General features: G+C 37.4%; 1 long non-coding RNA gene across 1 annotated transcript; it reads right to left on the bottom strand.

Moving 5' to 3' along the window:
- Positions 1-463: 463 nt before the first annotated feature.
- Positions 464-1809, bottom strand: LOC136713959 (uncharacterized). Its single transcript, XR_010804995.1, has 2 exons — positions 1538-1809; positions 464-1179 (listed from the first exon to the last, which is right to left on the bottom strand). It is a non-coding gene; the product is annotated as an uncharacterized LOC136713959 (long non-coding RNA).
- Between the last annotated feature and the right edge of the window lie 8588 nt (positions 1810-10397).

A 10397-nucleotide genomic window follows, 5' to 3' on the forward strand; every position in this document is an offset into this window, starting at 1 on the left:
ATGATCATTGTGTCCTCTTTGTGCAATGTTTTGTGTGGCTGTAAGTAGTAGTACCTTTCCTATTGTTTTAATATATTCCCGATTTTCTTGAACCTGTTTGTTGTGTTTCTTGTTTAGGGCATTTACCAGTGTTGCCTTCTTCCAGTTGTTAAAACCCAATTTTGAATCAAATACTGTCTCAGAGACTTTGGGAGGGCTAAAATGCCTGCAGGCATAACGAAACAGGCTGAATTTATAGAATATTCAAGCCAGGGGTGGATGTGCTACCAGGCCACCTTGAAGCTCCTCCTCCTGTTCCCCATCAGAGTTCTTGGGTATATGTTAATGATTGCCTGCAATGGTGGGTCCTCCCTGGATTTGCTGATATGTGTGGAAGGAAAAAAAAACGATAATTAAAAAGTATCTATTTGGGTAATTTGAGACACATACTGAAGAGCTGCAGAAAATAGCAAGAGACTCGGTGTGTGATAGAAGGTTGATACTTTATTCTGGCAGCTGCAGGGGAGCCTGACAGGAGAAGTTTCCTCAGACAGTCTCAACAATTCTTCGTTCTTTCCTTTTTGATTGGTGCAAACAAGCTTACTAAGCAAATTGTAACTAACAAGAGACATTTAAATTACTTACTACATAGACTTTGTGAATGAATAACCTCTTGATCAAGGATGCTAACACAGCAAGTTTTGTTAAACAACAAGATGTAGTGAAACAACAGAATACAGAGCCTTAGAGATAAGATATCTATATTTGAAATGAGAGAAAGGATCTATGTTTGAGGGAGGTTGTGTCAGCTTTAACCAGGTCCAAAGAGTAACAGGGAAACAAGAGTCAGCTTTAAAACTCTAGGAATGTGAAATATATCTAGAAATATTAAATTTAGTTCTTCACATTGCACTGCTTTACAAGTAACCACAGATTTATTCAACATCACAAACCTGATGGTCCAGTGCTTGTGGATGCACATGGCTCCTCTGTTGGTGTCTCACCCTCAGCCTCTGTTTCTCCATCTGTCTCTCCTTCCTGCTCTACTAATGCCTTCACTCTCAGACTCTCCAATAGACAAGTCTTCCTGCCCTCTCTGGCTCTGTCCACACCTGAATCATCTGTCAATGTCTGACTTTCTTTCTTGTCTTTCCTTTGGAAGAAGGACATTGTCCTTTTTTCCCTTCATTCTGGTGAGAACTATAGAGCAAAAGCAATGGGGACCCAGCCTATTAATTCATTTACTGAAAATAACTGACTTGCTAGGTAGCTAGCTATCATGTTAAACATGTGAGTGTGGTTTAAGTTAAAGCAGTATAAAATAGTATACACTTTTTCATTTTGCCATACATTTTCGATGCCTGACTATTAGAATTAGCTACAAAACTCAAGTAAATACAATACAAACGAATACATAGCCCAGGATTCCAGCCTATTAATTAATTCACAAAGGAAAGAACAAACGGCCAGGTTAACATTAGCTGATCTAACGTTACACTTCTGCAATACATTTAATAGCTAATGGTTACAATTACAACATATTAAACATTTTGATCACCTTTATTTCCTTATTCTTGGTCGCGATCACTGTCTTGCTTGAAAGTTATTATTCGCGCTGAATTTCTTTCAACTTCTGCATTGAAACAACTTGCAGATCCATGTGTTGCGTGTTGGGATGCTTTTGTGTTGCGCCTAAAGGGGTCCCACTAGAAAATGTGTTGGTTTACTTTAGTGTTCCGCTTTGCCACTGTATAATAATGGATGTAAAAAAAATTACATGATCGATAAAAATGATTCTGTGATGATTATTTAGGGGGGCCACAAGCTTGTTGTCACAAGGGCACTGGCCCCCCTGGCCCCCCCTCAAAACCACCACTGCTTTTAATATTTTGGTTTGTAGGCCTAATACGTGATTCCTCATAAATATCTACCAAAACTGTGTATATATTGTCATTTTGACATGTTTTCCGTAGTAGTTGTTTGATTTACTGTTTTAGCTTTATTAATCTCAACCACTAGTGTTTGTATATTATTTCTATCCCTCTTCCAACTTGTAGACAACATAAGTCTACTTTTTCTTGAAGCTGCAGTTCGTGTGTGTGCCCAGCGTAATATTTTTGCTACAGATTGCCAAAAATCTGCATTATTGAATGTTTGGTATGCATAATCTAAATTTGTTTTGCCTTTCAATTTCTTATGTTTTACATGTGCAGTGTTATTTGTTTCACTGCTTCCTTTGAGCTTTTGATGTTCATTTCCACTTGTGTAAACATGTACCTCAACTTCTGCCTTACTCTCGCTCTCTACAACCTGCCTCCCTGCTGCCTTACCCTCTCCCTCTCCCTCTCTCTCTCTCCAGACTGCCTCCCTGCTGCCCCGGACTTTCTACAACCTATTTTGGCGCTCACTGCTTTTGAGTAGCACACGAAATCTACATCATTGACATGGCATACATGGCCACCACTGACATTCTGAAAGCAGGCATACATCTTTAAAAGGAAAATATATAGTGTACCGTACTACATTGAGATTACCTATATATTTTTAAAATGCAGTCATACAGAAGAAAATACAAGTATGCCCGTGTCTTTCTGGGTGCAGCAGTGGGGGTTGTGTTCCCCCGATGGAACACATAGCTGTACATATGCTGCACACCAGTACAGCTGAACAAAGATGGGCATGGCAGCATTATCGCTCAGTTGAACCCCATCTTGCTGGCCGCAATCCGGTGGTACTCTTGGTGCAGCAAATCTTGGTATTCCAACTCCACTGTAAGGCGGCTTGGAAAATCTATCACCACAACCTTTGTAAATAAGAATAGGTCATGAAGCAGGAGTGTGCTATGAAAAACACTCCTCTAGTTTAAATCAGTATACTACTGTATAGATTAGTTTTTCAGTTTCCAGTTGGTGTTATCAGGAAAATGAAATAATTATACATATATTAATTAAAAATACATCTGATTTTCAATAAAAGCAAAACAAACAGTGATGGTAGAGGATCATTTTGTACACCTTGTTATTTTTCATTACACAAGAACACAGCACCACTCTTATTATAAGGTTATTACCTTATTCCATCTGCTCTGCACTGAATGGATAAGGCAGGCCGAAATCTTTCCCTGCTTCTTTGATGGTATTGCTCTGGGTGATGATTTTCCCTGGGGCAATAGCACACACCAAGTCTGGCTGTTTGACAATGGTGGTGTTCAGTGCTTTATGGTGGAGTATCAACAAACAGGCACCTGGAGTGCAGCTGAATCCAAAGTCAAAGTCACTGTCTGGCATCTTGACATGACCATCGACCACACTCCTGAGATGGAAATCTCCAATAACCATCACAAACTGAATTGGGAGAAATATCTTCTATACGTGTAAATATTTCACATATATATGTGTGTATGGATTAAAATTAATTCATAATGTTCTTTACAAACCTTTGAAGTTGCTCCCATGTTGTCTGGCATAACGGTCTTATGGATGCGGTTCGTGATGGTTGATCAAGGTTTACACAACCTTCACACTTAATTCTCCAGCAGTTAGCCTAAATATATAGCCTAGTCTAATATAGGCTATTTATAGACAGACACAGAGTGGAAGATCGATTGGAATACAGATATACACTCACCTAAAGGATTATTAGGAACACCATACTAATACTGTGTTTGGCCCCCTTTCGCCTTCAGAACTGCCTTAATTCTACGTGGCATTGATTCAACAAGGTGCTGAAAGCATTCTTTAGAAATGTTGGCCCATATTGATAGGATAGCATCTTGCAGTTGATGGAGATTTGTGGGATGCACATCCAGGGCACGAAGCTCCCGTTCCACCACATCCCAAAGATGCTCTATTGGGTTGAGATCTGGTGACTGTGGGGGCCAGTTTAGTACAGTGAACTCATTGTCATGTTCAAGAAACAATTTGAAATGATTCGACCTTTGTGACATGGTGCATTATCCTGCTGGAAGTAGCCATCAGAGGATGGGTACATGGTGGTCATAAAGGGATGGACATGGTCAGAAACAATGCTCAGGTAGGCCGTGGCATTTAAATGATGCCCAATTGGCACTAAGGGGCCTAAAGTGTGCCAAGAAAACAAGGTTGTACGTGTTGTGGCTTCACAAATGCTTTGCTGCATACCTCGGTTGTAACGAGTGGTTATTTCAGTCAAAGTTGCTCTTCTATCAGCTTGAATAAGTCGGCCCATTCTCCTCTGACCTCTAGCATCAACAAGGCATTTTCGCCCACAGGACTGCCGCATACTGGATGTTTTTCCCTTTTCACACCATTCTTTGTAAACCCTAGAAATGGTTGTGCGTGAAAATCCCAGTAACTGAGCAGATTGTGAAATACTCAGACCGGCCCGTCTGGCACCAACAACCATGCCACGCTCAAAATTGCTTAAATCACCTTTCTTTCCCATTCAGACATTCAGTTTGGAGTTCAGGAGATTGTGTTGACCAGGACCACACCCCTAAATGCATTGAAGCAACTGCCATGTGATTGGTTGGTTAGATAATTGCATTAATGAGAAATTGAACAGGTGTTCCTAATAATCCTTTAGGTGAGTGTATAATGAGTGTAAATGTATTTTAAATATCTTCACTTTAAGTTCCGAAAGTTGTATAACACGTTACATCAATACAAATATTTATTTTATCAACAGCAGCATAACACTATCAGTAATATTTATGATCATCATACATCTTTGTCATAATCTTAACGTGTTTATATTTAAATATTTACCTGATAGAAAGTGCTTTACAATACATAAAACAATGAAAATCTATAGAAAGTCAATGTACACTTAAATTATTGTATTGCTTATAATAATAATTGCTTATAATAATCTTCAACAAAATGCTTCTTGAAGTCGCGTCTCTGCTTGTCTTAAAGCAGGGGTTCCCAAAGTGCGGCTCTCGAGGATGTTTGGTGTAGACCCCAAAAGCCAACCTTCAACCACCCCTTTTCTGAACCTTTACTATATTTTTACAATTTATGAACATTTTCTGTTATGAATTCTAAATGTAATGTGGGGGAAAGTAATAAAACAACAATTCAATTTCATAAATGTTCCCTAACAGAAATGTATAGGAAATAAAAGCTTGATTTTGTGATTTTCTTAGCAGTGATGTTGATTGTATCATGTGAGCTCAACCCATATGCGTTTGCCTGCTCAAGTGTAGGGTTGAGATGTTGTTGCCATAGGCTGTACCCTCAAGGAATCCACAGTGGAGTGAGTGAACAGATACCAGAGCATGGGCCCGATCTCCGGTGAGGAAGCCCTGCGAGTGATAGGAGACTGTGTTGCAGACGTTTTCTTTGCTGGAGAAAACCACATTTATGGTTACATTTTTTTCAGTCTGTTAAATTCAGCAAATGGTCAGAGAAGTGGGGTAGTTACTCTGTTTCCATTAAGGAATCCATTTTATATTCATTTTTACCTTTGCAATACTTTTACAGAACAGTGTGCTTTGATATTCGTAGCCAGAGCTATGGTAGGTGGTTTTGTCAATATAAATATCTGAAATCTTTTTTTGCCTTGTTTAAGAAGGCATTTGCCATCAATACATAACTAACAGCTTTTTTGTTACAATATCTATAGATGAACCCTCTAATGCTGAACATAGTTTGTCAAATGAATCTAAAAAGCAATGTAAATGTTATGTAATGTAATCTAAAAATGTAATGAAAGTTCCATATTAGTAATAACCATTTCTCACTACAAACGATAATAGCAGAATATCCCCCCCATTGGCTATCCAACCACATCTGTGCTGACAATGCAAACATCTTTATCTTCGCCACTGCTATAACTCTTAACACAACCAGCTAGTCGCCCTTGGACTTTTAACACCTTCTCAAGTCTGACCTACTCTACGCAACATTTTGTTGCTCTCCTCAGCTCCTCACCTACCTATCAGAGCGGCCATCCAAATCTAATTTCTTGCCCTTACCTTCCACTCTCTCCATCTCTTTGCCTCTCCGGTGTCCAATCCCTTATCGGTGATCTGCTGCTCGAGTTTTAACAATGTGACATTTTCCAAGATTGTTTTTGTTAATCGCAGATAAGTCTAGACTAAATAAGCCTGAGATAAGATGTGTATCATGAAAATGAATCGCAAAGATCAGTTTCCACAGCCGCTGGTGCTCAAGGTGTGAGCGCAGTATGTACTGTACCTGGAATTACAGCACAAGAGGAGCATCTCCCTGCTGTTCATTAGGACCTGTAGCAGCACCAGGAAGGCCTTTGCCCGGATAGCTGGCGAGGGGCTCTCTAACAGTAGGACGATTTTTGTAACAAAGTCCTGAAAGGCAAAGGTCACGAGAAATCAATGCCAAACAAACAAACAAAATAATACATATGACCAAACATGGCATCAGATAGTCAGTCATAAAATGAAGAAGAAGATTCATACTTTAGATTTTCCAGTATTTCTTGGATATCCATTATAAGCAATTTGTTTTCCATTTTAAGTCATGTATAGGTGATATTAACTAATCCTGTAGACTGTAATTGGTTGCCCTGCTTTATGTGAGTTAATTACTTTCAAAAACATCCACTTCTTGCATAAATTGTAATTACATCAACAGTGTTGTGAGCTATGCTCCCAAGTTCACTGTAGTTCCTTACCCAATTAGTTTAGTTACTTACAGATATATTTAAATTATTATAATGTTATGCAAGACAATGCATGAATAAACACATAGTTTATAAGACTTCTATTTAGCAAGGCACAGATAAACAACAATGTCAAACATGTTAGTTCTCAAGCACAGTGCACTTTGACATTTGAAGATTGTGTTTCTAATAACAATATAAATGGACAATATGCACTCAGTGGTGCTCAGGTACTCTTATCCTATGCATTCATATTCAATTAATGTAGTAGATTTTCTATTTTATTTCTGCTCCAGTGGAACCGCATAAAGACTAATTGAGACACATCTCAGTTACTTCTCCCCCCACCTTTTATTTGCTATAATATATTAAATTAACTGGATTATATACTTTTACAAACCATGACTGACATCTTAAGGAATAAGACTTAACTGAACTAAGAGCAATTACAATACTTTAAAAAAGAACAGACAGATCTGTTCAATAGATTTAAGTAAAAATAATTTCTGTGCATCCCTGAATAGGGAAATAAATCCAGTACACTTCAGGTTTCTGTTAAAATTAAAATTGTCAGTTTTGAATGTTTATATGTACACAGTTTATTCTAAAATGATAGTTATGGAGAGCTGTTTTATTTTATTTTTATTTTGCATTATTAGTTCTTAGTATTTCCCTTTTAATTAGTATTTTCTCTGCCTTGTTGCATTTTGAAGTGTTTGTGTGCTAGTACTCAAAATGGCTGTACTGTTTGCTGCATTTTATTATTTAATTAATGTATTATTATTATTATTTATTATTTTGTATTATTATAATGGGTTAAACATGTAAATAATGTGAACTTAATTGCTTCAGCATTTGCTGGGAGCTCTGTGAAGTGTGCAGTGCTGCTGTACTGTAGCAAATTGAATTGTGTTTTTGACTGATTATTATTATTTATTTGCACAAAGCTATATACTGTATCCCTATTTATCTATTTATCTGCTACTGTTCTCAGATTTATCTTATTATGGTACATTCATATAGAAGCATGCAGGCACTCCTATTTTTGTATGTGTGTGTAGATGTGTGTATTTGTATATGTTTATATACATGTGTGTAGGTATGTGTATGGTGCCCTTCTAATTTGATTCATACCCTTGATTCATTGTAACAAGGAGTTAGCAAAAATGTATGTTGCTAAAACCCATTGTACTGTATGAGGGCTGTGAGTGTACGTGTATATGTATTTACACTACCGGTCAAACGTTTTAGAACTCCCCCATTCTTCCAGTTTTTATTGCAATTTAAGCAGTTTAAAGTCCAGTGAATAACCTGAAATGATACAAAGGTAAGCAGTAAACTGCCAGAGGTTAAAAAAAAAGTTAAAGTTGAAAAATAAAACTGAATAAAACTGAAAAATTATATAAATTTCAGAGTTATTTCTGTGTTACTACACCCTCTTATGCACTATTTGGCAGTGTTACGTGCAGCTCCTGTGCATAGAAGTTACACTATTCCTACAATGCGCACATCGTTTGAAAGCTTATTCTCTTGGCTCCAAGTGCGTTTCATTCTCAAACACATCAGATTTACAGTGTCCGTGTCGCCCGCTGTCATTCAGAGCCCAGGGGGGAAACTCGCAGTCTGCTCCAGGATTTCCATCAGATTTCTTTGCAACAGAGAAGTTCAGATCTAATTATGTAAAATCGTTGTGTATTAGTACACTGTAAACAGAGTTTTCCATCTTGACATTTTGAGCTCTCTACGGGTGTGTGTTGCTTCTACCAACATGTGGATGGTCTTGTTTTGATCAGTAGACTGTCTGGTTCCAGAATGTCATCATTGTCAATATTTTCTGAGATTTTGTATTCCTACTCAGACCAAATATCCCCCCACCCCCTCATTTCAGAATGAAAAAAACAAAAAACAGTGAATTGAAGAGAACACATGGGATTAAAGAGAAGTACATGGATTTGATGCCCTTTTAAGGGTACCAGAGGGGTTACATTTTGTTAAATGTATCTCCAATTGTTTATTTGTTCTATGCTTTAAGTTCAGAGTACATTGATACATGAAACTGTGTAAATTTCAATATTAACTGGAAAAATGTAGGTGTTCTAAATCTTTTGACCGGTAGTGTATGTATGTATGTACAGTGCATCCGGAAAGTATTCACAGCGCTTCACTTTTTCCACATTTTGTTATGATTAAATTAATTATTTTCCTCAAAATTCTACAAACAATACCCCATAATGACAACGTGAAAGAAGTTTGTTTGAAATATTTGCAAATTTATAAAAAAAAAAAAAAAAAACGCATTCACAGCCTTTGCTCAATACTTTGTTGAAGCACCATTGGCACCAAAAGTAAAAGTGAAGCGCTGTGAATAATTTCCGGATGCACTGTATGTGTGTGTGTGTATATATGAATATGTATGCATATTTGAATGGATTAAACGGTTTTGAAAATGAATGTATATTTTTGTGTATGTATGTGAATGCATATGTAAGTGTGTATGGGTGTGTACATACAGGGTTATATACAGGTATAGTATGCATCTCTTCTGGTGACAGATACTGTTAATATGCATATTTAGTTAACCTTTTTTAATTTAGTTTGATGTTTTGGTGGGATTGGTGATCACTAGCTGTGTAGCATGTTAAAGAACAGGTACTTAACATGGGTATGCTTCTGCCTCAATTGTGGAGGCAGTTTGGAGGGGGGGGGGTCTTGGGGTAGCTTATTCTTTCTCTTCTTTTCCTATTAATTTTCCGATTGCATTGTGGTTGTATTTTTTTTTTTTTTATATATATCTTTTGCTCTTTGAAGACGTTGTTGATGATGATCCTCCATTTTAATGTAGCAGTCCATGGTATATCTGCAACCTGCTAATATTGGATATAGCCCATTTGGATGCTCACAAAATTGTATTAGCTTGAATGTTAAAAGGGTCTCAACCACCCTTTAAAATGCAAAAGGTGCAAACTCCACCTTAAGTAGATATTGGCTTCTTACAAGAGACCCACTTCGGATCATTTTTGAGTGTGTAGGGGATGGGTGGGGCAGATGTTTCATTCTAATTTTCATAGCAAAGCTAGAGGGGCAGGGATTTTGATATTTGGAGCAAGAAACAACCTCGAATTCAAAAAGCACTCGTCCAAAGATCTACATCATTAGGTGGACTCGCACTACCTGATTTCCAGTTGTACTGTTGAGCGGCAAATATCTTTAATTTGACATTCTGAAACCAATCATACACACCCTGCAGTCTGCCAATCGATGCAGATTCTTGCATTTCCTGTTCTCTGAACACTCCTTTTATGTTCCTCCTTTCCATTGTCCTATTCTCAGTACAGTAGCAATCCAGTTGTTTAGAACTCATTAAGGATTTGGGGTCAGTGCAGACTTCATTTTCACAGTCTGTACTTTCACTGTCCCATTGTAGACGAATCATCTGTTTCCTCCCCTCATTTACATTTTCAGCGTTCAGTATTTAGCATCGTTGTGGTACTACAAGCCTTAGAGATCTGTATATTAACAACACTCTTGCCTCCTTTGATCGGTTGTCCAACAATATAATTTGCTACATACAATTTTTTTTCACTACTTACAGATTAGAGACTGCACTACAAGGGTTCTGGAAACATTCTATTAATTGTGGTAGCCTTCCTTGAATGCCATTGACCAACTTCAAACCCGGGGACACCAAAAGTGCAATCACAATCTATGAGATTAGTTTAAGACTCTTTTTCTTTAACTAATTCTTTCTTTCTTTTAATTTTAATTTAAATTTTCCTTTGAATTTCCTTTTATTTTTT

This window comes from Amia ocellicauda, chromosome 18 (assembly GCF_036373705.1).
Source record: "Amia ocellicauda isolate fAmiCal2 chromosome 18, fAmiCal2.hap1, whole genome shotgun sequence".
NCBI classification, from domain to species: Eukaryota; Metazoa; Chordata; class Actinopteri; order Amiiformes; family Amiidae; genus Amia; species Amia ocellicauda.